The following is a 27,598-nucleotide window of genomic DNA, read 5'->3' as shown; positions in this document are numbered from 1 at the left end:
GGAAGGAGCAAAGGAGGGAGCGCGGGAGGCATGGGGGAGGGGAGGAGGAAAGGAAGATTTCCTTCAGATCTCTCTCTAGGATAGAATCATGCAATGGAGCCTGGGAAACAAGTATCTGACATTTCCAAATAACCACCATTGGGTAGTTAGTGGTGGGCAACCAATAATGTCTTCCTTAGAGGTACCCCAACGCTTTACCAAGAGAAGGAACGATGTCGATGGGCAGAGCAGGAGAGAAAAGTCAGATGGGTGGCCCACTCCTGGTTTTCTGAAAACCCACAGGAATTCTCATGGCTCATGGTTTGCCAGCAGTTACCATGGTTACGGGGGTGGTGGGCAACAAGAATCCATTCCAGAGTGGGGCAAGGAGGACGGAGGGATGCCAGCCACCTGCCAGCAGACTCATGGAAACTCTCTCACGATGGCGAGAGGGGTCTTGGGCCAGGACAACGACAGACTTTTAGATCCTCCTAAGCCAGCCTTGCTTTTCACACTGAAACCCAAAAGAGAAGTGCGTATTGTTGTGGTCGTGTTGTGGTCATGGCTGTTTTGCCCCAGGTCCTTCCCTTTGGGTCCTGACACAGACAAAAGCACAAAATTCTTTGTTCATTGAGGAAATTGCAATTACATACATAACACACAATTAATTCTTTTTTTTTTAATGTTTATTTATTTTAGAGAGAGAGAGTGAGCAGAGGAGGAGCAGAGAGAGAGGGAGACGCAGAATGCCAAGCAGGCTCCAGGCTCTGAGCTGTCAGCACAGAGCCCGACACGGGGCTCGAACCCACAAACCGTGAGATCATGACCTGAGCCCAAGTCGGACACTTAGCTGACTGAGCCACCCAGGCGCCCCAAATTCTCAATCAGCATGAGCTAACAAGACGGCTGACATCAATGGGGACCCCGTAGGGATATTTGGATGGTCATCTATTGGACTGGGTGTATGGTCCTAAATGCCTTTTTGCTTTCTCTCACACACAGCGTCACATGTCCTTTCCGACTGGCCAGGATGCAAAGTCACCCTGTTTTCTGCCTTAGTAAGTAGTTTGGTTCTTGTTTTGTGTGTGTGCATGTGCTTGTGTGTGTGTGTGTGTGTGTGTGTGTGTGTGTTGTTTATTAGTAAAGAATCCAGGCTTAGCCATAGGGAAATAAAGGGAAGAGATCTTAATAAAAAAAATTTAAAAAAAGAATGTATTCAGGCATTTAACTCATGTTATTTATCCATCCCCTTGGATGTTGCATAGAAACTTGTTTGTCCTGGTTTCTTCTTTGTTCATAAGCCTTTTATGACACCCACCGAGCTTGTTCAACACGCACACTTTATTATATGTATTTGTCTTATTTATTGAGTGAATCCTACTAGAAAGCAAGAGCAGGGATTTTTGAGTGTTGTGTCCCCTGCCGTATCTCCAATACCTAGAATGATAGCTGGCACATAGCAGGTGTTCAATAAATACTCGTTGGCCGTAGGATTGTATTAGTAATGAATGACGGAAGGTAACCTCTGACCTTGCCTGCTGTCTGGAGTTTAGACAATAGCTGGCTCATGACGTCACTCTACACTCTGCCCGACAACATGCTCAGACTGTCCAGTGAATGAGTAAGAGGCCTGGGGCTTTGGGGATGCCACCTGAAAATTCACACCCGTATGGGGTCCCTTGAGGCCCTGGGTGAGGAGATCTAGCCAGTAGCTTCTCTATTTTGGCCACTCTTAGTTGAGTGATGGCTGAGCAGGTGAACTTATAGCCATGTCCGGAGAAGGTGGTCCCCGAACAGCCTTCTGGAGCATCACCTTCAACTAGCACAGAGGGTGTTGCTGCCCCTGGCGAGTTTCCGGGAGTGTCACACCATATTTGACAAATCCTCTAGGCTGACAGTTGGTCCTATTTTTTCCGGAAAAAAAGGGAACACTCCAAAGCCTAAGACAAGATGCTAAACTTAGCAACAGCTGCCCAGTGCAAGAGTTGGGAGAGGAGGCCATGATGAGGAAGGAAACCTTCATTTCCTCCCTACCTGCGGCCCCAAGAAGACCAGACAGATGTACAGGACACCTGCAGCTTCAGATCCTCTGCCGGGTCCCACACTCACAGACTCACTACCCTGGTGGACAGACCATATTGTATCATTCCCAGATTGGAGGGCCAGTAGCCGATGTTCTCCTCCATAGAATCATCCTTCATGACTCTCACCCCCCAGTCCTTCTTTCTGGCCAATGCTATGGTCTGGGAGGTCTGCACATTGGTATAGCAGGGTTCACTTTGGTGAATCCCAAAGCGAGGCATTGAACGAGAGAATTCCAATCTCTCGGCACCAAAAACTAGCAGTAAATCTCAAATGTCTTTTTATCAGATCACACGCTCTAAAGATTGGTCTCACACTCAAAAAAAAAATATGAAGTAAGCAGAGAATATTTGATTCGGTAGGTTACATGTGTCAACATTTGCAGTATTAGAAATTAAAATTGAGAAGTATTTCAAATGTTAATTTTAATTAATTCTAGGATAACCAAAATAAGCCATCGCATGCTAACATAAGTAACACATTTAATGAAAAATAATAATCGCAAAAAAAAAAAAAAAAACCTGTGAGGAGAGTAGGCTTGTTTGACATTTTTATAAATCCATTCAAAGTTTGGCTTGATAAAAAAACAGCTGGAGTCTCATGTCTGCTTCTGCATTTTATCTCATGTAATATCACACAGCTTGCAGCCCCTGGAAAGTTCCACTGTAAACTCACAAGAGAATAAAAATGAAAAAGGCAAAAACAACCTTCGTATTATTATGAGAGTCATTTTGACAATTCTCATCTATTTGTTCCCCTCCACATTGAGGCTCTGGCCCAAAGGACAGGGACTCTTCTCTGGGGGAAGACGAAAGAAATTCATTTTTCAAAGAGATCAGTCTCCTTCTTTTTTTCCCCGAAAGAAATAGATTATTTCCTCCTTGCTAGTTATAGTCATTTTGTCCAAATCAACCAAAGCGTTCTACATCGGTGGTTTGAGGAGTTTCCTAGGCAGTAAGCATAAAAATTCCATAAATGTACTCTAATAGAATATGCCAATATCCACTTATACCCTTATTTGAAACCAGTGGTTTTCGAACTTACTTTAACCATTGAGCACTTTATTTGAACGAAATCACATAAAAGCTCATGAAGACAATATAGGCAACGATGCTGTAGTGGAAATTGGCTCAGAGCCTCTGCTCAGCCTGCCCTGTGTCTGTGCCCCAGCACCTCCCCGCCCTGCGCCCCACCCCCACTCACTCGCCCACTGCCACAGGACCCCCTGAGAGGGAATTTCAAGGATTCTCTGGGACAGCAGAGCACAACGCGAAAGCCAACGTGTCAGGCCATTGGACATCCATCCTGGGTCGCCTTAACTTATATTCCAGGCTGCCCCTCAAATTCTTGGCCCAATCCCAATGTCCCCTGTTCCAAATCCCAGATCCAAACCCATTTCTATGATAAGCCAAGAGTATAGAAGAGTAATCCCAAGAAATAAAAATTAAAGCAATAACGATGACATGTTATACTCATCCTATTGGTAAAAGTTTTATTCTAACATATTAAATACTATAAAGGATAAAGAAACATGGGAGTGCACTGTGCATGGGAGGGAAAATTGATGCAATTTTGGACAGAAATTGGGCACTATCTAGAGAAGCTGAAAATGCATCTTTCGTACAATCCAACACTTCTGCCCTGATCCATTCTGTTTAGAGAGACTAAAATGTGAACATAGAAGACCTACCCTAAGATATTTGTTACAGATTCTTTGTCATGGCCAACCAAAAAAAATGGAAAAGATTAATGTACACTAATAGAAGGAAAGAAAAATAAATTGGGCTTTATATGCTGAAATACTATGGAACGGTTTGAATGAATGAATTCAATATATTATATACATATGGTATATAATATATATATCTATCAACAAAGGTACTTCTCAAATATATTAAGCTAAATGAAGGAGAAAACTACCACGTGATACTTTTAGCACATAACATTTATATATGAGTTTAAATGCTAGGAAATATTATTTTGGAGGTATTTATTAATATAGAAAAGCACCCAAAACAGCTGGAAGAATATGACGGTGGTTATTTCTCATGGAGGCAAAGGCGGTTTGGGACTGGGCAGAGTATCGAAAGGACTGCTATTTTATCCGGGATGTTCGCTCTCTTTTTGATTGTGTGTGTGTGTGTGTGTGTGTGTGTGTGTGTGTAAATGCAAAAAAAAAAAAAAGATAAAATATTAACAGCTCTTAAATCTAGATCGTGATGACACGGACATACATTATTTGATTCTGATTCCGTATTTTTCAAGCCTCTGGAAGTTTCGAAAACTGAAAGCAGCCCACAGCAAGTGCAGTTAACCCTTTTTCGAATGCTTTGTCCTCGTGACAAAGGGCAACTTAATCCTCCAGGCTTAGAAAAGCTCAATACAGCCGGCAGGAGACAACACGAGGTGGTCCACCTTAAGAACCCACGCACTCGGCCCTTGTGCACTACTGGATTCTACTCTCACCCCACCTCGCCTCACCCTGGAGCCAACCCGAATTCTTTCTAGGCTCTACAGCCTGGGTTTCCCAGCTCTAAAAAAAAAAAAATGGTGCACGAGGAGCGCATGTGTAGCCCTTCTGGAGTATCCATTCTTCCCCATTTACCTAAACCCACAGAATCACAAGAGCGTGCTCTACATCTGCCAAACCCGAAGTGAATAAACTATTTGCAAGCAGAGTTGCTGGTGACCGAGCTATTCATGGTAACCACAGGACCCAGAATTGGAGCCTTCTAAATCATAACAGGCTGGAGTCTACTCAGTGTTAGTGGTCAACATATTCCATCCTTGAAATGGGGGGGGGGGGTTGGGGGTCGGCGGCAATAGATACACCCACACTCTGAACTATAACGGGTCTCCCGGGAGTGTATGCAGACTGCAATACAATCAGAGGCTCCGAAGCGGGCTCTGCGTGCACAGCAACGAGCCCGGTGGAGACTCGAACTCACGGACCGTGAGATCACGACCGGAGCCAAAGTCAGGTGCTCAACCGACTGAGCCACCCAGGAGCACCCAACGAAAAGTATTCTTAAGGACTGTGATTTTATTTATTTTTTTAATGTTTGTTTATTTTGGGGAGAGAGAGCGCGCGAACAGGAGAGGGGCAGAGAGAGGGAGACACAGAATGTGAAGCAGGCTCCAGGCTCTGAGCTGTCAGCACAGGGCCCGACGGGGCTTGAACTCCAGAACAGCAAGATCATGACCTGAGCTGAAGTCTGATGCTTAACCGACTGAGCCACTCAGGTGCCCCAAGGGTTGTGATTTTAGAAATGACCCTACGTAAAGCAGTAATGCTGATACTTATCTCATTTTAAGACTTAACCAGAAGTCTTCAACATGTAGCTAGAGTCATAAAAGTGGCCATTTCTTTTTTTTTTAAGTTTATTAATTTTGAGAGAGAGAGAGCAGAGGAAGGGCAGAAGGAGACAGAGAGAGACAATCCCAAGCTGGTCCACACAATTAAAGTGGAGCCTGACTCGGGGCTCGATCCCATGAACCGTAGGATCATGACCTGAGCTGCAACCAAGAGTCAGCTGCTCAGCCTGCTGAGCCAGCCAGGAGCCCCATAAAAGCACCCATTTCAAGCCCAGCACAAAGTATTTCTAAAGACTGTGATTTTAGCAAGGATACTATAAAAACCAATAATGCTGATACTTGCTTCACTTAAGAAGTAATCGGAGGTCTACAACAGGAGGCATTTGGGGAGCATGGGTTCCCCATTCACTCCTCTGTTAAGGTGAGGAGGGGAGAAGGAATCTTCCTCCTTCACAGTGAGTCTGCTTCATGCTTCTCTCCTTACTCTAACATGGAATTCACAGAGCTTCAAGGTGCAAGACCAAAACGCATGCCCTCAGCCTCCAAATAGCCACAGCCCAATTTTGGGAAAGTCCTCCGGGTCAGTCCAGATTTCCGAAATCATCTGCCTCGCCAACAAGAAAATCCACCTTTAAAAAATGAATTTCTCTGATTAAAGGAAAACAGAGTTGCAGTGAATATTCTTTTTTTTTTTTTCAACGTTTATTTATTTTTTGGGACAGAGAGAGACAGAGCATGAACGGGGGAGGGGCAGAGAGAGAGGGAGACACAGAATCGGAAACAGGCTCCAGGCTCTGAGCCATCAGCCCAGAGCCCGACGCGGGGCTCGAACTCCCGGACCGCGAGATCGTGACCTGGCTGAAGTCGGACGCTTAACCGACTGCGCCACCCAGGCGCCCCGCAGTAAATATTCTTATGGCTAAGGTTTTGGGCGCACTCATGGTTCTTTATACTACTGGCCGTTCCCCCCAGAAAAAGAAGAAAGAAAGTGTCTGGGCCAAGAGACTTAGTTAAGTTCACACTAGCATTAAACAAGCAAAGAGGTATAAAACGCTTAGTGGCAGCCTGGGAGCTAGCCAGTTCTCAACAAAACATAACAATTGGTTATGCAATCAGGCAGCCAAGATCGGGATTGCATACAATATTTTTAAGACGTGGGAAAAGAAAATAGAACGCCACTGAAACTTGTTCATAGTATATTATAAGGTAAAAATAATCTTTTTCAAAATAGTATATGCCCTATGATTTCATTTGGTTTTTCATATATCAAACCGGTTACTTTGGCGAAGTAACATCGCAATTTTTATTTGATTCATTTTGTTACTGCGTCTTCGAGAATCGGAGCCCATTGATTTTTTTAAAGACGGGAAAGTTTGTTCTCACAGGAGACACAGAACGCAGGCCGGCTCTTAATGGAAAATCACGAAGCGTAATGGAAGCTGCCTCTCCCCCAAGCCTCCCCTGCCGTTGGAGCCTGATGATTTGGGGTAAGACAGGCCACACTTGGGTCTTTACTGCTGACCAGCAAAGGAACGGGGGCAAGATTCACAAGCTCCTTGGGTCAGTTTCCTCACTTACCAAGTAGGAATCATGGGTATTGTCATACTTCCTAGGGTTTTGTAAGCGCTAAATGACACAATACACCTAAAGCACTCAGCATAATGTGCCCGATAGGGACAGAAGACTCAGCAAATGTCAGCTACTGTCACAATTATTTGCCAAGACCATGGAAAAATAACGAGCTACCTTCCTACTTTAAGAATATTAAAAACTTTAAATCAGACCACGCTTGGAATTTCTGTAGCCCTTCTACGGTTTCCTATTTATTCTAGAAAATTGGGGCATTTGGCAAATTTCCTATTTGGGATATTTTCTTTCATCAAACTTTTCTTTTAGCCTGAGGATTAGAGGTGAAGTTCAAAAGTTCACCAGGTCTATTTTTATCTTTAGTTGGTCGGATAGCTTTTCTCTAAGAAAAAACCTTCTGTGAAAAAAAATATGCAGAAAGATTATGACATTACTATCTTAAAATAGGCTCTACGGACTGAATAGACAGGCCAGTTTATTTAAGAAAGATCTGTATCACAGAAATAGAAAATTACAGTGATTATTCTTAATGGGGTTTTTTTTGAGAAAAATGTCTGAATTCATCATTCCCATTTTTGTTTTTTTTTATTTTTTTAATGTTTATTTATTTTGAGAGAGAGAGAGAGAGAGAGAGCACACTAGCAGAGAGGGAGAGGCAGACAGAGAGAGGAAGGGAGAGAATCCCGTGCAGGCTGTATGTTGTCAGCACAGAGCCCGATGCAGGGCTCTGTCCCACCAACCGTGAGATCCTGACCTGAGCCGAAATCAAGAGTCAGCTGGATGTTTAAACGACTGAGCCATCAGGCATTCCTTGTTTGTTTTTAACTTAGAAATCCACTAAACTACAGATAAGGCATCTTCAAAATAGTGTGTGTGTGTGTGTGTGTGTGTGTGTGTGTGTGTGTATTGACTCTTACAAATAGAAGTACTGGGATACTTATTAGATGGAATGATACTGGAATAAAATCAGATGAAAAGTCACTCTTATCCCAGAGACAATAGAAGACAGCCCAGGAAAGTGCCCTACCCTAAAACTGAATAATGAGGCCCAATAAATATCTATGTAGATGAAGCAATAGAACATTCTTAGCGGTTTTTATTTAAATATCATGCTCTGGGGTACCCATAGAAGCATTATTATCGCAAGACCACGCGTCTGATTATGGGATAGAGAACATGTGACCATTGGGCACATAATAGATTCGTCTCCAATGGAGCCCCCAACGTGAAAGGCAAGTGGGTCACTTGAATTCTGCATAGGGTTCACATCCGCCCCAGTCAATACATTTTCTCATCAACCAATTCTGCTCGAGGTCTTTCGGTACAGGAAGCAAGGTGCTTTGTTGGCCACTGCCGTGCCTTAAGTCCTCCTAGTCATTGCTACACCTCTTGAGTTCCCGCAGCACTTAGCGAGTTACCTCCTTTTCTTCTTCAGACTTCCAGTGGTAAAATGTGGTGGAATGTCAGTAGACGTTTGGTCCTGGCCGCCCATTTCAATGCCACCTACGCTAGTTCAAGTTTTACTTTCGAACTGAATTATGATGATTTATTAAACGCCATGTCACAGTCTAAAGACCCTTCTCTACCTCCCTCCCAACTCTGCTGAGGAACAGGAGGTGGAGGCAGGAAGACCGGGTTGGAACAAACCACTGCATTCACGTCAGCTGTAGAAGGAAGCCATTGACGCTGATGGCTGCCGTGGCTCTCGCCGAGTGAAGAAGAAAGGGCTGTAGGAACCAGCTGATTGTGATTCACCTTGCTAGCCACACAAGGCAGTTTCCTTTGCCTGTGGCAGGGATTGGCAGGGAAAGAAAAGGGAACACACAAACTTAGCCTTTACCTCTTACCTGTGGAACATTATTATAATCTACACAAGAGTCCTCGGACTTTAATGAATTTTCCTATTCCCTAGACTTGTGTTACTTTTGTAAAAAAAAAAAAAAAATGTTTGTGAGGTTTGTTTGGAGAGAGAGAGCACGCGCACGAGTGGGGGAGGGGCAGAGAGAGAGAAAGAGAGAGAATCCCAAGCAAGTTCCACACTGCCAGCGGACAGCCCAACGTAGGGCCTGATCGCACTATGAGACCACGACCTGAGCCAAAACCAAGAGTCAGATTCTCAACTGACTGAGTCACCCAGGCACCCCTTGTGTTACAGTTAAATACCAGATGTCACAGCATTGCACTCAACAGCATGACACACGCGGTGGCCTCCCCTGATCATCTGATAGCGACTTCAGGGTGGTGACCGTGTCTCTTTCCCACTCTGAATCGAAGGCACGGCCTGACGCTCAGGAGATGATCCAAAAGCCATGAATAAGCGAACAGCTGGGTTTTGGGCTAACACCCAGTTGAACTACGTATACACTCACGAAGATACCATGTCGTCTGCTTCTCGGCCACATGGCTCATGCCAGTATCTCTGCCTAGAATCTTTGCTGCCTTCCTCTTGTCTCTAAGAAGAATCTCACCCTTCAAGGCCCCCGTTCAAACTTCCATTTCCTTTGTGAAGGTTTGGCTATGCCACTTTCCCAGTGTTGATCTGCCTGAATACGTGCCTATCACTTGTCCTCCAGTGTGACATAAGTTGTTTTGTTTTTGTTTTTGTTTTGTTTTGTTCATGTTTTTTGTCTCTGGTCTTCTCAGTAAAAGAATGCACTCCCAAAGGATATAGGGAGACTGTATAGCAGATCTTAGTAAGAGTCCCCAAACAACCAGAAATTCTACACAATGCTGATAAACAGATAATTTAAATGAGTCGTTCAAATGGGTTCTAAATGTGATAGATTCCACAATACTTTGGAAAACTCTTTGGTGTTATCCACGAAAGCTAAATATGTGCATATCGTGTGACCCTAGCAATTAAACTTCTGGGTCTGTGTGCATCAGAAGTGTGCATATATGTTCTCCAAAACCTATCACCTAGAATGCTTTCTTCACAGCTAAAACTCAACAATTATGCAACGTTTTCTACAGTAATATGTCTGCAAATGAAAAAAAAACTGGGTTTCTTTCATGTTTTTAATCTTTTTAAGGTATATGAGCTATTTAAAAGCAATTTTTAGGGGCATCTGGATGGCTCAGTGGATGGAGCGTGTGACTCTTGATCTCAGGGTTGTGGGTTCAAGTGCCGCGTTGGGTGTAGAGACTACTTAAAAGTCTTTAAAAATCTTTAAAAAGAACGTATTTTTTAGAAAAACATTAGATTTTAAAAATTAAGACCATATTGGGGCACCTGGGTGGTTAGCTGGTGAAGCATCTGACTTTGGGTCAGGTCATGATCTTGTGGTTCGTGGGTTCAAGCCCCGCGTCTGGTTCTCCCCTGCCAGTGTGGAGTCCGCTTCAGATCCTCTGGCCCCCTCACTGCCCCTTCCCCCCTTGTGTGCACTCTCTCCCTCTCTCTCTCTCTTTCTCAAAAATAAATAAACATATAAAATGGAAAACAAAATGTATGACACACAGAGAACAAGGGGGTGTATGAATGGAAATGTATTAGTACAAGATTCTTCCACTATATACATAAAGTGGTACAATATTATTTAAAGCCCATCTGTGATAAGACAATGTTATATACTGTAAACTCTATAGCAACCCCTTAAAAGTAAAATAAAGCAAAACAAAAACTAATAAATAAATAATGAAGAAAAAATAGAATCATAGCAAACCAGTACAAAAGAAAAAGAAAAAAGGAAAAACGTAACACAAATAGCCCAACTGTAGGTTAAACTACAACAATGTGATAATTGCACTGGTTTAAACACATCAAGTAAAAGGCAAATTTGGTCGAATCTGATTAAACTATGCAAGACTCAACCACACGTTAACTCCAAGAGAGATCATTTAAATATAAAAACAATAACACGTTAAACATGCAAGAGTGGGAAAAGATATATATGCAAATACTAACCCAAAGGAAGTTGAGTGGATATGGTATTATCAGACAAAGTAAATAGAACAATAAACATTACCAAAATAAAGGATATTTAAAGGGGATATTTTATAATGATAATTCGTCGAGGAGACAAAGCAATTCTTTATGTGTATGCACTCATTAACTGAGCTTCGAAATACATGAGGCAAAACTGATAGATCTAAAAGGAAAAATGAGCAAATCCACACTTAAGTTTGAAATTTCCACATTCCTCTTTCAGTAATTGATAGAACGATTCGATAGAAAACCAGTAAGAATTTAGAAGATTTGGACAACACTATCAATCAACCTGACCTTTATAGGCATTTATAGAACAGTTTCCAGCAACAGCAGAAAACACATTCTTTTCAAGTGTATACAGAACATTTACCAAGACAGACAATATTCTGAACCATGTAAGATGACTCAATAATTTTAACAGAACTGAAACAAAAAGTGTGTTCTCCGACCACAACAGAATTAAAATTAGAGCGTGAAAACAAAAAGACATCTGCAAAATCTGAAAATATTTGGAAATTCAGCAATGCACTTCTAAGTGTCCAAGTGTCAAAGAAGAAATTACAAGGGAAATTAGAAAAACATTAACTTGATAAAAATGAAAGCAAAATATATCAAAATTTGTGTGCTATCACTAAAAAATCGTGTGCGTCTGGAGGGATATTTATTAGAATTAAGTGCTTATATTAAAGAACAAAAAGAAAGCAAGTCCTTGACTCACGTTTTAATCCATTGAAACTAGAAAAAGAAGATTAGGTTAAAGCCACAAATGAAATGATAAAGGTGAGAACGAGAACTACAAAATGGAAAACAGGAAAACTTTTTGAAAAGTCAGTGTTCTTGAAAACAACAGCTCTAGCTAACCTAAACAGGAAGAAAGAGAGAGAATACACAAATTACTCTTATCAAGAGCAAAAGAGTGGACCTCACTACAGATGCTTCAGATTTTACAAGGTTAGCAAAAGAATATTATGAACAACTTTATACCAAGATATTCAACAATTTAGATGATATGGACAAATCCCTTGAAAGATACAAACCACCAAAACTTGCTCATTCAAGGGGAATTAGCTAATGCCAATAGCCTTACATCTATTTTAAAAATTTACCTTATGGTTATAAAACCTTCACACAAAGAAATATTCAGAGCCAGATGGCTTCACTGGTGAATTCTACCAAACAATTAAGGAATGAATAATAGCAGTTTACATAAACTCCTCCAGAAATCAAAGAAGGAGGAAACTCATTCCAACTTATTTTATGAGGCCTTGGTTTGGCCATTAATATGAAATCTAGACAAAATTTACAAGAAAAATTACTTGCAGACCAGTATCCCTCATGAACATGAACACAAACTTAAAAATTTTTTTTGAAATCAAATCCAAAAATATGTAAGTAGGGTATTACATCATGACAAAGTGGAGTTGATCCCAAGAATGCAAAATTGGTTTAACATCTGCGAATCAAACAATATGGTTCACCATATTAACAGACTAACAACAACTACAAACTGATTACTTTAAGAGAGGACAAAAAAGCATTTGACAAAATCCAACATCTATTCATCACATGGTAAACGTCCTCGACGTGAGAAAAGGAATCTAAAAATCAAAAGAAAAAACAAAAACTACAACACCATACTTATTGGTGAAAGACTGAAAGCTTTCCCCTACAGCAAAGGAATGAGATCGGATGTCTGCCCCCAATACTCATAATTCAACATTCCACTAGAGGTCCTAGCTAGTGTAATAAGGCAAGAAAAAAATAAATAAAAAGCATATATATTGAAAAATAAGAAGCAAAATTTTCTTCATTCACAAACAACATGATCACCTAGGTAAAATATCCTAAGAAATCTATGTTTTTAAAAGCTACTATAATAATAGTGAATTTCATAAAGTTTATAGGCTTTAAGGTCAATGTCCTAAAAAATTAATTATATTCCCATATATTAGGAATAAACAATTATAAATAGAAATATAAAAGTTGTAACATTTGCAACAACATTAAAAACATAAGTTACTTTGGGACACATTTAACAAAATATGTGCAAAGCACCACTGAGAGAAATTAAAGAATACTTAAATAAATGAAGCAAAACACCATTTTCATATGTTCAGTATTGTGAAGATACCAATTACCCCTAAATTGATACATATGCTCAATGAAATTCTAATCAAAATATAAGAAGGAATTTTTGTAGGAATAAACAAATGATTCTAAAATGTATATAGAAATTCAAAGGACCCAAAATACCCGATTCTGATAAAAAAGAATAAATTTGGAAAACTTACACTTTCTTTTTCAGACCTATTAGAAAGCTACAATAATCATAAGAGCATGGTATTGGCATGAGGTTAAAAACTAGTACGATGGAATAGAACTGAGCGTCCCGAAACAAACCCAGACGCATAAAACAAATGAATTTTCAAGAGAGATGCCAAGACAATTCAATGGGAAAAGGATAATATTCCCAACACAGGCATTTTAACAATTGCACAGCCTTACCTGAAAAATGAATTTCGACGCTTATCTCATCATCAACAAAATTAACTAAAGTGAGGGTGCCTGGGTGGCTCAGTAGGTTAAGCATCTGGCTGTTGATTTTGGCTCAGTGCATAATCTCACGGTTTGTGGGATCAAGCCAACAACTGAGCATAGATCCTGCTTGGGATTCTCTCTCCCTCTCTCTCCGCCCCTCCCCTGCTCGTGCATGCATGCTTTCTCTCTCTCTCAAAATAAATAAATAAACATTTTTTTAAGTTAAATAAAGAAGATAATAGTAGACCTAATATAATGGCTAAAACTGTTAAACTTCCAGAAGAAAATATAAGAGAAAATCTGTGACATTTGCCAAAAATATGTTTGCCCAGATGAATTTTTCAGATAGGACAGAGACATTAACTATTCTTTAAAATTTTTTTTAATGTTTATTTATTTTTGAGAGAGAGAGAAAGAGAGACAGAGCATGAGCAGGTGAGGGGCAGAAAGAGAGAGAGAGAGAGAGAGAGGCACAGAATCTGATGCAGGCTCCAGAGCTCTGAGCTGTCAGCACAGAGCCTGACACGGGGCTCCAACTCACAGACTGCGAGATCATGACTTGAGCCGAAGTCAGATGCTTAACCGACTGAGCCAGGCGCCCCAGAGAGACATTAACTATTAAAAATATATACAGGGTGCCTGGGTGGCTCAGTCGGTTAACCATCCGACTTCGGCTCAGGTCATGATCTCGCAGTCTGTGGGCTCGAGCCCCGCATGGGGCTCTGTGCTGCCAGCTCAGCGCCCAGAGTCTGCTTCCGATTCTGTGTGTGTGTGTCTCTCTCTCTCTGCCCCTCGGCCGCTCACGCTCTGTCTCTTTCAAAAATAAATAAACGTTTAAAAATGTTTTAAATAAAAAAAAACACATACGAATTAGATTTCATCAAATATTTTTAATTGTTCTCTTCAAGGGACTCTTAAAAAATGAGAAAGAAAACTATAAAACGAGGGTAAAATGTGTCCAAAAGATCTCTGTGAAAAAGAGCTTTTATCCAAAACATAGAAGAGGACAAACAACCTAATGTGTAAAGTACACAGAAAGCAACAGAAGAAGATACCTGAAAGACCAAAAACAAGTACATGCAAAGGTATTCAACATCATTAGTCATCAGGGAAATGCAAATCAAAATCACAAGGAGTTTCTACTACAAACTCATTATAATGGCTAAAATTAAAAAGACTAATGCTATCAAGTGTTGGCAAATGTGTGAAACTGGAATTATCTTTTGTGCCCCTAGTGACATGTTAAGTGGGACAGCCACTTTGGAAACAAGTTTGGGATGTTCTTACAAAGTTACGTATACATGTACCCTGTGACCCAGCAATGAAAAAGAAAAAACTACTGATACACAGAGCATCGCGAATTAATCTCAAAAGCATTATAATGTACCAAGTGGAAAAGGCCAAACACAAAATACCATGTAACGTATCATTCCATTTATATGAAGGTTTAGAACAGGCAAAACTACAGTGATTGAAAATATATGTTAGTGGTTGTCACAGGCCAGAAAGGGACAGAATAACGAGCAGGAGAGAATCATGTGGGAGAGAATCACGCGGGAGAGTGATATCATGGAAATGCTACATCATGATAGTGATGACCACACAACCATCTGCATTTGTCAAAACTAATCACAGTGTCTCTTAAAATTGGTGACCTTTGTTGTATGTAAATTATACTTCAGTGAAGTTGAGTAAAAAGTCTTCAAAGAGAAAAACTGTAAATATACATGTATGTAAACCCATACACACACGCACACACCACACAGTATTACCCATGGATATACTTTTTGAATGAAACCTTTACATCCATGTAGAATAAAGTGCCCGTTATCCAAAATAATAGCTGTAAAAATTGAGTCTTCAATAAAATTTTATATATACTTGTTCGCTTGTTTCCTCCGCACTCAGAAAATTACGATCCATACGTATGTTCTATACAACGGTATATGAAATAGCATTTTCAGTTTCCCTAAACAACTTACTCACTGTAGCCCTTGATGTAAACCATACTGCAAAAGAAAAAAAAAAAACTCCATTTTTTAGAGGACAAATTCAGACCAGGGTTGATGAAAAGCTAATTCCCAATCCATGTTTAAATATATTTTATCAGACTATTTCATTTAATAATGTTTGTGAAGAGGTTTTCCATCTGGTTGGGTAACTATTTCTTAAAGAAAATCTCAAAGCCATGGTGATTCCATCATCGTATTGTGACAAGAATTTAGTATTTTTCTTACAACATACAGGGCAGAATTCAAGGTTAAGGGTAAAACACCAAAGATTTGCTTCAGGAGTAATTTTAATGGTAAAGGAACCTTGACTCTTGCCTATTATATTACTTCAACTAAAACTGACCTTCAACATATGAAGATTTCATTTTCGCAAATAAATGGCGGGACTGATGTCTTTTATTAGAATCACAAACAGTAATCAGTGTGCTTTCAAGGCCACAATCTTTCTTTTAATTCAAACTACAGATAATACAGATAATAGAACAGAAGTCATGGGAGGGCACTAAAAGCTAAAGTAATCTTTGTTTCTTAAGAACACATAACTATTTACTTAGGGGTCACATTCTGCCACTTTCCAACATTATCAACAGTTATCATATTTATCCTGTTAACAGGATGGATTTATTGTTTGTGTATAATAATTTGGGCCCAAGCTGCATTGATGTGTTTTACGGCATGTAGTCAACGCCGATATATTGCGGGTCTATAACCGCTCCATAAACTGCAGATGCCATCATTGAAATGAATGAGCCCAAGTATCTACTGAGCTGTTTTTAATTATATGTTTATCTTTCCTCATTCCTTTGACTCACATTTTATTTATACCACATGTGGTTACATGTGGTGGAGAAGCAATTTTAGGAGGTTTTGGAAAACCCTAAGCAATCATCTCATTTTACTCAGCAAAGCCACATTACTTACATTGACAGCAATTATGTCTCTATATATCATAACATTCATACAATTTCTGGTCCCTTCCAACCACACTATTTCCATTTGAATTCTCCTAAAGACAGAAGACTTTTAAATGAAGCTTATTCATTGGTCTTGAAATTTTTAATGATGCTTTTGTGTTCATAGTTATAACCATGACATAATATCTAGACCTAATTATTTAATTATAATATGTCATCCTCCGCTAAAAAGAATCACAAATATTTACTGAAAACGTTAAATCATCGCAGGAAATAATTGCCTGTAGATGCAATTTAAAGAGCTATTTTGATTAGCAGCGTGTATCTATACATGTAATACCTTTGTTTTGACTTAACAGGGGCTGGAAAGAGCACAAATTAAAATTCTCCGGCTGCCCCAGAGCCCAAAAGCCAAAGATTCTCAAGAACCGACATGGTCATGGGGCGCTTGGGGGCTTGGTCGGTTAAGCTTCTGACTTCCGCTCAGGTCATGATCTCATGGTTCGTGAGTTCCAGCCCTACATCGGGCTCTCCGTTGATAGCACACAGCCTGCTTTGGATCCTCTGTCCTCCTTTCTCTCTGCCCCTGCCCCACTTGTGCTATCTCTCTGTCTCTCTCCAAATAAATTAAAAAAAAAGAAGGAACCGACATGGTCATTTTCCACCTGAATGGCTTCTGGCTCATGTTTTCCAACCTCAGCCTGTGCTGGTTAGAGACACGTAGGTGACTTCTGGCCTTAGTTTCTGTGATGTGCACTTCAACTGCCCATGAAATGGAAACCTCTCTCCCGTGTCCCCCTGGTGCCCGGAACCCCGACTCAAAGGCTGCCTTTCCTGACCTCTGCCCTAAAGGCCAGGACCCTAACCATGAACTGTGGCTCCCTGCCTCTTACCACCCATGACAATGAATGGTAGGCTTTTTCTTCTGCTCTTACGCTAGCCTCCTCTATCTTGAACCCCCCCCCCTCCACACCTGAATCTGCAACTGCCCTTCAGACATTTGACACTTACGCCTCTAGGTCCCTATACCACCTGGGCCAAACTTCCTGCTTCTCCCAGAATCCCTTGCACGAAGCCCACTTGCATGATGCCAGTGGCTTCGAAATCTCACACTGCCCTGTGTTTTCATTTTTCTATTGCCGCGTATAAATAATTACTATTTTATCTAAGCTTTTTTTTTTTTTTTGTCTGTGCTCGTTCTGCTGCATAGTATCATGAATAAAATATCACTGGGATGACTTCATTAAGAGAAGGAATGTTCTCTAGCTTTAAAACTCAACAGTATCTAATTGGTCAGAGTATCTGGTTTAAGAGAAGTCTGGGGCTGTGAGTTTTATCATCAGCATCGGGCTCTTAGAGAAATCTAACAGGTCGTCTAGAGATAGCAGAGATTAGAACACGGTATTGAGACACTGAGCATAATTACCATTCCAAATCCACTTACGTACTCGCCACTTTGGACAGGTGAAGGGTCAAGGGCTTACCAAACAATTGTGTGCGGTGGTTCCAAACAGCTGGATACAGCCAGGCTCACACGCGCAATTTAGTCCCCATCACACTGGCTGTCACTTACACTCAAAACACTGGCTCAAGAACTGTCCGCTTCAGCTCACTTGCTATAAACCAGATATATACACCCAGCCAAGCGCACGGGGAGGTAGGCTCCTCCTGGGACATATTTCATCACAAAAATGGAAGCCATACATGACTTCTGATAAACATTCTTGACTCTTTGGAGAAGGAAATCTCAACAGGCCAATGGTTTGTTTCAAAGCCAGGAAGGCAGCCGGTCGAAAGCGTTGGCATTGTTCCCTTTTGTTTCTTACCACGTCAGTTTCAGCCTGAACCCGAGTTTATAATTCTGGGGCGGGGGGGGGGGGGTGTTTTCTAACTTAGAAGTTACTTCATTACCTAAAGCATTTCTGAGAGCTGTTTTCAATGGTAGACAAGACTGAACTTGAAAGTTCAGACGCTTGTCGGTTCATCGATCAACCATCTGTTGCTATGTATTCTGTGCTGGACACTATTCTAGGCGTTGGGGACTCCGCAGGGGGCAAAGAGCAGGTAAAACACTGTCTTCTTGGAGCTTACGTTCCGGTAGGGGAGAGCGACAAGAAAACAGAATTAATACATGACAGTATGCCAGGCAATCATAGGAATTATAAAGAAATGAGAAGAGGGTATGAGCGAGGGGGGGGGGGGCGCGAGGCAATAGCGGAGGTAGGACGGTCAAGAAAGACCTCTCGGAGGAGCTGAATGGAGACCCACGTGCCTGAAAAAGAATGACCCAGGTAAAGAGTGGGGTGAGGAGTCTTCCAGAAGAAGGAAAAGAAGAACCAGCGTCCTTGAGGCCGAGAAAAATGGCCTTCATCTGTTCAGGGAGAAGCAAGAGACCAATGTGTCTCGAGCTAAGGAAGCAAGGGAGAGAGGTTAATGCTCTCCAGCGTGGTCATTTCATATCACATTAATTTTTTTTTCTGCCCATAGCAGGCCGAGAAAATGCTGCTTTAAATCAAGCCTTTCTCTCCTGACCTCCAACCTGCCTGAGAAGTCACCTTTGTTTGAATTAATTATTTAATCACTTTCATCACACATGACTTCAAGAACTGCCTTGTGTTTAATTCAAGACAGTTGGCTTTCTCTTTGAAGACAGATTAAAAACGGAGTGGCAGAATAGAGAGGTGGTGTCTTAAGCTTAGGGCGGCTTCAGAGAAGCGCAGGGCGGAGGCGGGGGGAGGGGGGGTGGCCCAGGGCTTTCCTTTGATTCACAAGAGCTGTTTAGATTCTGGCAGTGGGAAATTTCCCAAATTTACCCAAGTGACAATGTTCACTTCACAGAACAGGGAGCATGAGCTAATATAATAAATAAATAAACCCAGGCTAGGAGCCACACCTGCCCAGCCCCCATCACGATGTGACCAAGGGGTTCTGGAGACAAGAGAATGGGCAGGGGGGATGGCGGGGGGCGGTAAGCTGGGTTAGAAACAAGGCAAAAGCCCATCGGCCAAGCCTCCTTCACGGGCCAGTGTGTGATCTGCGGGCTCCAAGGCTGTCTGCTTTATCTGATTATTATTATATTATTATTATTATTATTATTATTATTATTATCAGACAGCTGTGATCTGCCTTCGAACCCTGTCACCACCATTCAGAGGAACGTAAGCGATATGATTAGGGAACATGGCATCTTGTGTAATCGGTCACAGTCGCCCTCCGAGGGTTTGGGGAACACGACACACACTTCCAGGGCTGCGTGACAGCGACTCGCGGGATGACAAGAGTTCCACTCATGTCTCCGCCCCGTGCTTACACGTCTTGTCTCGGCCACTATGTCCAACTGCTCCCGCTGTGCCCAAACAGGCCCAGCAAAGTGCGTCTCTCCGAGGAAATCCGTGCATTTGGGAATCCCTCCTTTTCTTACTTGTTAGATGAAAACTTTGCACCTGCCTCTGTCAAACATGTTCTGCCTGAGGGAATTTTCTAGTGAGCCAAAAACTTTACCTGTAAGCATTCAAATAGTTCTTCTTGCAATGCAAATTTGGTGAAATCTTATAAAACCAGGTTTTTTAATGTTTATTTATTTTGAGTGAGAGAGAGACAGAGACAGAGAGAGCAGGGGAAAGGCAGAGAGAGAGAGAGAGAGAGAGAGAGAGAGAGAGAATCCCAAGCAGGCTCCACGCTGTCAGCACAGAGCCCAATGCAGGGCTGGAACTCACGAACCGTGAGATCGTGACCTGAGCGGAAATCAAGAGTTGTAGGCTTAAATGAGCCACCCACAAAACAGGGTTTGTTGCTTGAAAACTGGTAGTAAACCTTCTTCTTTTCTCTGAAATAATTATGACTTAACAGTACCCCAAGGTCAAAGAAGTCTCATTTTTATTGTATGAAATGAAACAATGAAGTCCTTGGGGTATTTTAAGGGTTAGGGCCGTTGCCCCCTTGTAGGACAGCCTGTGCAGGAAGCAAACCCAGTAGGGGACCCTAGCTCTGCCGCTCTCTAGCTCTGTGATCTCGGACAAGTTGCTTAACCTCTCCGAATCTGCTTCCTCATTTCTTTTTTTTTTTTCAACGTTTTTATTTATTTTTGGGACAGAGAGAGACAGAGCATGAAGGGGGGAGTGGCAGAGAGAGAGGGAGACACAGCATCGATAACAGGCTCCAGGCTCCGAGCCATCAGCCCAGAGCCCGATGCGGGGCTCGAACTCCCGGACCGCGAGATCGTGACCTGGCTGAAGTCGGACGCTTAACCGACTGCGCCACCCAGGCGCCCCCTTCCTCATTTCTAAGAAGGGACATCATAAAACCAGCCTCTCAGAGTTGTCCTGCGCATCTGCGCCAATCAACGTTCTTAGCTGCCGAGAAGAGAAAGGGTCTCCAGCAACTTGAAGCGGAAAAGACGCGTTTAGAAAGACATCGGGTAACTCACTGAATTAAAGGAACACGTGGAAAACTAGACACAGGAAATGAAGAGGAACCAAGAAGCCAGGAAGCAGAGAGGCGAGGAGAAGCCAGGCTCCTGGCTGTCCAGTTGGAAGGACCTCACCAGACGCCCCACCATCAGATCTTTTTGCCGCCGTGCTAGGGGCGTGATATCAACAGTCTCTCGTTGTCTCTTTAGCATCTCGCGTGCTTCTGCCCTCCCAAAACCCACACCACAGAGATGCTCCCCAAAGAAGAATGGGTTCAGCTGCTGGAAAGACGAGCCATCTCCTATACGAGTTAGGTGAGGGACCTACGGTAAGCGTCTCTCGCAGCACCTGGCAAGTAGGACAGACTCCAGAAATGTCGCGTTTCTACTCCCAAGCCTTTTTCTTGGCTTCCTGATTACCAGCTAGTCCTTCCATACCTGCCTCTCCCCTCCAGAATTATTAGGCCTTCCTGACTGAGCTGGCACACCAGATTACTAAGCTGCTCTCAACGGTGTTGCAGCGGAAACGTTTCGCTCCTGAGTGAGACCGTGAAAAATGTCGAACAAAGTAAAGCACTAAATAAATTTAGGATATTTTATAGATATTGTTGTCACGTTAAACTTAGATTCTCGGGGCGCCTGGGTGGCGCAGTCGGTTAAGCGTCCTACTTCAGCCAGGTCACGATCTCGCGGTCCGTGAGTTCGAGCCCTGCGTCAGGCTCTGGGCTGACGGCTCGGAGCCTGGAGCCTGTTTCCGATTCTGTGTCTCCCTCTCTCTCTGCCCCTCCCCCGTTCATGCTCTGTCTCTCTCTGTCCCCAAAATAAATAAAGGTAAAAAAAAAAATTAAAAAAAAAACAGTTGTTTAAACTTAGGTTCTTGCTTTCAGGGAGGTAACGTGCGCTATCAGCGAGATCTGGACTATGACGGGGACACTCTAGCCAAGGGACTCTTATTCCCTTAAAAACAACAGTTGGAGAGTTAGGGCTAGGAGGACGTCTGTGCGTTCTACGTGCTTTCGGAATCCCAAGCTGGAGTGAGCTGGGGGCCCTTCTGGGAGGAGCAGAGAACCGTTGTGAGCGTTGGGACGAAGAGGAGACTTAACACCAGATAACAGAGATACAAAGCTCCCAGACCGATGGCCTGGCACCTAACGGGTAAAGTTTCATCAGATGCTTCTCACTCATTAAAAGAGCGTGCTGAGATCTTGCTGTCTTCCCTCTGTACCTGTTGGGGTTTTAAAAATCCCCAGGCCCAGACTGCACACCAGACCAATTATATCAGAATCATCTGGGGAAGAATCCAAGGCGCTAGTACCTTCCGTAGGCTTCCTCCCCGGCCCTACATCCCATTACATTTGATTCATCTCCAAACCTCCTCTGTCCATCCTGGCCGCCACCACTCTCCCGGCACCAGGGCTAGGAATCATAGGTGTTCATGTTCTTGCCATCACCTAAGGAGTTGCCAAATTCCTTCTCTGCCTTCTCTCTGATCAGACCACGCTCCGCAATACCATGGCCCAACCTCTAATATATATTATACCTAGACTTCTTTATTTTTCTCAAAATCAAATCTACGTACCCCGCCTCTGGATTCGTCTTCCTAAAATGCCACTTCCTTTTTGACACCCCTATGATTCATCCATGATGAGTCTTCATTCCCCATTAGATAAACTCATCCTGGCAAGCAAGGTCTTCACAATTTTCCAAAAAAAAAAAAAAAAAAAAACAAAACAAAAAACAAAAAACAAAAAAACCCTGCTTTACTCAATCTACCAGTAATCAATCAATCAATCAATCCACTAGTAATCATTACTGATTGGTAGAGACCAACCAACATCCTCTCCCCGCCTTATGCACCCCCTTGAGGAGAGGGTTCAGAGATTCTTGGCAGCCAAAATAGACATTGGTCCTACAGGGAGTAAATGGACCTGTGTGCATGCACTACTCACCCTGCTGAGGGGAATCAGCTCCCCTAGGACACTAAGACCCTTCTAGAAATAATCTCTTGCATAAAAAAAAAAATTTTTAATATATAAAAAAATAAAAAAATTAAAAATTAAAAAAAAATTTAAAAAAATAATAAAAAAGTAAAAAAAAAAAAAAGAAAGAATCTCTTGCACGCCACCCTGGAATCCCAGAGTGAACTGAATGCAGCTTACCCAAGTTTGCTACTGAATCAGATACCCTTTGCAAATAAATAAATACATAAGTAGGAGATAGATGGATAGACAGATGACAAATGATAGATGGATAGATAGATAGACAGATAGATGATAGATACAGAGATAGATAGGTAGGTAGGTAGATAGATAGATAGATAGATCTGCCCCAGTCAGATCTCCCTTTAAAAAAAATCAATCTTCAGGGGCGCCTGGGTGGCGCAGTCGGTTAAGCGTCCGACTTCAGCCAGGTCATGGTCTTGCAGTCCGTGGGTTCGAGCCCTGCATCAGGCTCTGGGCTGATGGCTCAGAGCCTGGAGCCTGCTTCCGATTCTGTGTCTCCCTCTCTCTCTGCCCCTCCCCCGTTCATGCTCTATCTCTCTCTGTCTCAAAAATAAACGTTAAAAAAATTTTTTTTTTTAAAAATCAATCTTCATAGAATTTGCGAACCATTAACTCGTTCTAAGAACCACTGCATGCCAAACATATTCACTTTTTTCAACCACTGTATGCCATTATCGTCCTCTTTTATAGATGAGTAACAGATTCCCCGTAGTTAGGAAGCTAGCGCTCACGACTAGCGAAAGCCAGGAATAGAACTCAGTCCTCTTTGTCTCCAGACCTCAAATCAGAGCCATTGAGTTTCAGGGCTTCCTGAGCTTTAGAGCTGAAAAGAACCTCAAAGATGCCACGCTGATGCTCTTGTTTTACTGAGGAGGAAATAGGTTAACTAAATCTTACCTGGTCACGGGGCACCTGGGTGGCTCAGTCAGTTAAGCCTCAGACTTCGGCTCAGGTCATGGTGTCACGGTTCGTGGGTTCGAGCCCCGCGTCGGGCTCTGTGCCGACCGGTCAGCGTCTGGAGCCTGCAGATTCCGTGCCTCCCTCTCTCTCTGCCCCTCCCCCGCCAGCACTCTGTCTCTCTATATCAAAAAATACATAAACATCAAAAAACTTTTAAATTTTACCTGGTCTTGCAGGACGGAAGTGTCAGAGGCGGAACAGGAATCGGAGTCTCCTGTCTCCCGTGAGCTTTTGCTAACTCAACTCGAGGAATCTGGAACAAAACCCTACCCATCGTCCCACCTGATCCCACGCTATTCTCACCACCTCAAAGTGCCCCTGTTTTCCTTTTCTTCTCACCCAAATCCTATCTCTTCCTCCAAAGCCATCGTCCCCCGAGCACCCTTTGTTCTCTGCTTCTTCCCGGATTTGATCTATAGTGGTCCTGCCTGTATTTACCAGGCCATCATTTAATCACGCACCTTCTGGCATTGTTTCCTGCTTATTTGTTATGAAGACCTTGTCTCCCTAATGAGATTTTACAGGCTTTCTGCAGAAGCCATCTGATTCTTCCTGAGGGTCTCCGCACCGTCGGTAATCCCCGAAGCCTTGTGAGGGACAGGGCAGGGGCTCACTAAATGCGTGCTAAGTGAAATTAAATCTCTGTAATACTAACAAACAGCCCCGGTCATCAGTAATAGTTGCTTCAACCCCCGAATTTATTTTTTGAGTTGCCTTTACATCTGGGCATTTGTCGGCGTATTCAATGAACGTCCAAGACGAAGGTTAAGACTCTGTGTTCTCCGCGGTCTTGGGTGACCAGAAGGCCAGGGAGAGCTGACAGGTCTGTTTTCTTAAGTCTTCTTCTTACGACTGCCTTAAAATATTAATGATGTCTTCTTTTCAAATATAAGTGAGCCGATGTTTTTGTATCAATTCCAAGATGGATGGTTTAAAATGCACTTTTCTGAATTGGGTTGATTCGGGTCAAGGCTTAAAAGAAAAATGTGTGTATGGATAAGTAGTTAGAGATTAAATCCGTAAACAGCCCTCCATTTGCTAATGCTCTTTTGTCCTTCTGGGTGTTTGTTGGTTCTTTTTTTTTTTTTTTTTTTTTTTTGGCAACAAAATAACTTGAAGAATGTGTTGACATCTAAATATATAAATGCAACCCATAAAATTGATCTAAGTGAAAAATGTGTTTTAGGGTACCAATTAGGGTAAGAGTCAACAGACAATGTAAAAAACATGAGGGGGGCGGCGTCTAAGACTTAGTGGCAAAATTCCGCAAATTCCAGCATCTATATTTTTCTTTCTTAGGAGCCCCACATGCTTCCTCTTTCTCTGTAGACAACAGCTTGTGTTTCCTCCCTGTATGTGTCTCTGGCTTTTCACAAAAAGTATTAACTACCTGTCTCAAGCTTAGGCAAGGAAATTAACATAAGATATTTTCACTTGACCGTGATCGCATGAAGCCCTCTCTAATCTCATTTGGCACATTACCCATCAGATTTATGGAAATTCTCGATGAACTCTGACACTGAAGTGTAACAGTGGCATAAACTGTGTGTGAGATGCGGCTGTGGTGTTCACCAGGTATGCCCTTGACCTTGGCTACTGACCGACTCTTTGCCTGGGTCTGCTAGTCACCCTGGAATCCAAAATGAAATGTGCAGTAAAACCAGGCTTCCAAATACGCGGCACTGGGGCCGATTAGAGGGAGAGGGGTAAAAGGAATTAATAACGAGGGGAATTAAGATAGCCAGAAACTGCAAACAGCAGGGATCCTATTTCCACGGAACTTGAAAATAAAGTAACAATAGAAAGGGCAGTCTTCTAATTAAATAATATTTTTTTTCCCTCTTTCGTGGTGTCCATGTTATTTAACGCCTCGACTTCTTCCATCATTTGAACCATAATTTCAACGGAATTATCAAAAGGAAAAGTTGTCAAACCTCACAAGCTCGTGATCTGACCATTGTAAGTAATATGTCACAGATGGGGGGAAAAGAATTTTTTTAAGCCATGTGGCAGCAAGGTGCACCATAATAAGATTGATATTTGAAACCGCGTTGGTAAGCTTCAAACAATTCACGCCTTGCAACCTTATCATCTAGCACAGCTCCGAGGTATTAGAGAGGAGGTGGGGAGAGGAGAAATTATGGGGAGAAAACAATTACGAATTTCCTTCCAGCTAAGCAGTATTATCATCAGAAGGGGGCACAGGACGGTATCTGTAGTTACCCACTGAGCCGAACCCGCGTCGTCAAACGTACGCATTTTCGGTTCCAAAACCGAGTGCCAAGTCAGCCCTCCCCGTTTGAATTCCCGCTCTGCCATTCATTAGCATGTGTCCTTAGGGACGTCGCTCAACCCCGTCACACCTTGGTTTTCTCATTTTACAGGCCTACCTTGCCTCTTCGTGTCTGCGTGAAGGTCAAAATGACACCATTGGTACAAAATGCTTAGTACTGGACCGAACGTATAGTTGATGCTCCAGATATTGGCAGCAGTCTCCTCTTCGTCCCAACAGATGGGGAAATGGAGCTAAAAAAAAAAAAAAAAAAAAAAAACAAAAAAAACATGGCACACCCAAGCAGGAACCCCACGCTTTGCTGCTTTCTGAAAAGATAAAACAACACAACTTACGTTGATCACGTCTACACATTGTACTGAGCGGACTGTCATTGGTCACTATAAATTGCCACCCTGCTACCTGGAAGACCTCTTGAAATAGATTTTTCTAAGCCACCTGAAGACCTTGGTTAAGCAAACATAACTACCGGGGTGCCTGGGTGGCTCTGTCGGTTAAGCGTCCAAATCTTGATTTCAGCTCACGTCATGATCGCATGGTTCATGGGTTCAAGCCCACGTCGGGCTCTGAGCTGACAGTGCAGAACCTGCTTGAGATTCTCTCTCTCTCTCTCTCTCTCTCTCTCTCTCCCTCTGCCCCTCCCCCCACTCGCCCATGCGCTTTTCCTGTCTCTCTCAAAATACATAAACATTTTTTAAACACACGTAACTATGTATTTTTCTTACTGAACTACCTCGTTTGGATTGTTTGGGTTTTTGTTCTCGAATGTGTGATGGCAAGAAACCAGGCTGAGACGTGTTCAACCCAACTGCACCGTAGAATCACCACTTTTAGGACTTGCTAAAAAAAAAAATCCGATCCCACAATCTCGTCTCATCCACTGAGTCAGGACCTCCAGGCCATGCGGTACCTGTGACTTCGAATATTTAGAACACTGTCTCTGGTGTTTCCAGATCTGGGGCAGATCCCTGGGAAATGTTGATATGATAAATCATCTTTCAAACGTGATGATGGACAATTGTGGAGTGCGATGGAAAGTAGGAGATTTCACAGGCTCTGAATAGTCTTTGCTGTTGGCTGCTGTTGTTATTAACTTCTTTGTCACCAAATGTCCTAAAGATATAGCTTACCTTTTTCACAGCAGACAAATATATGCACATACGTGTAATTAGTATTTTTCCACTCACAGTGTTTTTTATTCCATATTCACACTTCTGCAGCCACAGCAGCATTGAAACCTGTGATTACCCATTGCAAACTTGGTTTTGGTGCCATTTCGATAATCTCTCTGTCTGAGGGTTACTTGTTACTCAGCGTCTATAATGCCACCACAACTTTTCAGTCTTAGATGGCTCTAAAAGGTGGGGGGGCGGTGTGGGAGGGAGGGGAGGGTGGATGAGGGGCATTGAAGAGGGCACCTGTCGGGATGAGCACTGGGTGTTGTATGGAAACCAATTTGACCATAAATTTTATATTTAAAAAAAAAAAAGAACACCTCCCTGGGGGTGCCTGGGTGGCTCACTATGTTAGGCATCTGACTCTTGATTTCAGCTCAGGTCATGGTCTCACGTTTAGTAGG

The 27,598-nt window shown here is 42.5% G+C and overlaps 1 long non-coding RNA gene across 1 annotated transcript; it reads left to right on the top strand.

Annotated features, from left to right (window-relative positions):
* LOC123385829 lies at nucleotides 1–26,575 on the top strand. The gene is made up of 4 exons (XR_006598940.1): nucleotides 1–511; nucleotides 982–1,037; nucleotides 25,646–25,685; nucleotides 26,111–26,575. It is a non-coding gene; the product is annotated as an uncharacterized LOC123385829 (long non-coding RNA).
* The last annotated feature ends 1,023 nt before the right edge of the window (nucleotides 26,576–27,598 follow it).

Source organism: Felis catus, chromosome B3 (genome assembly GCF_018350175.1).
Source record: "Felis catus isolate Fca126 chromosome B3, F.catus_Fca126_mat1.0, whole genome shotgun sequence".
NCBI classification, from domain to species: domain Eukaryota; kingdom Metazoa; phylum Chordata; class Mammalia; order Carnivora; family Felidae; genus Felis; species Felis catus.
Note: the sequence above shows the minus strand (reverse complement) of the source record. Positions and strands in the feature narration are given on the sequence as shown.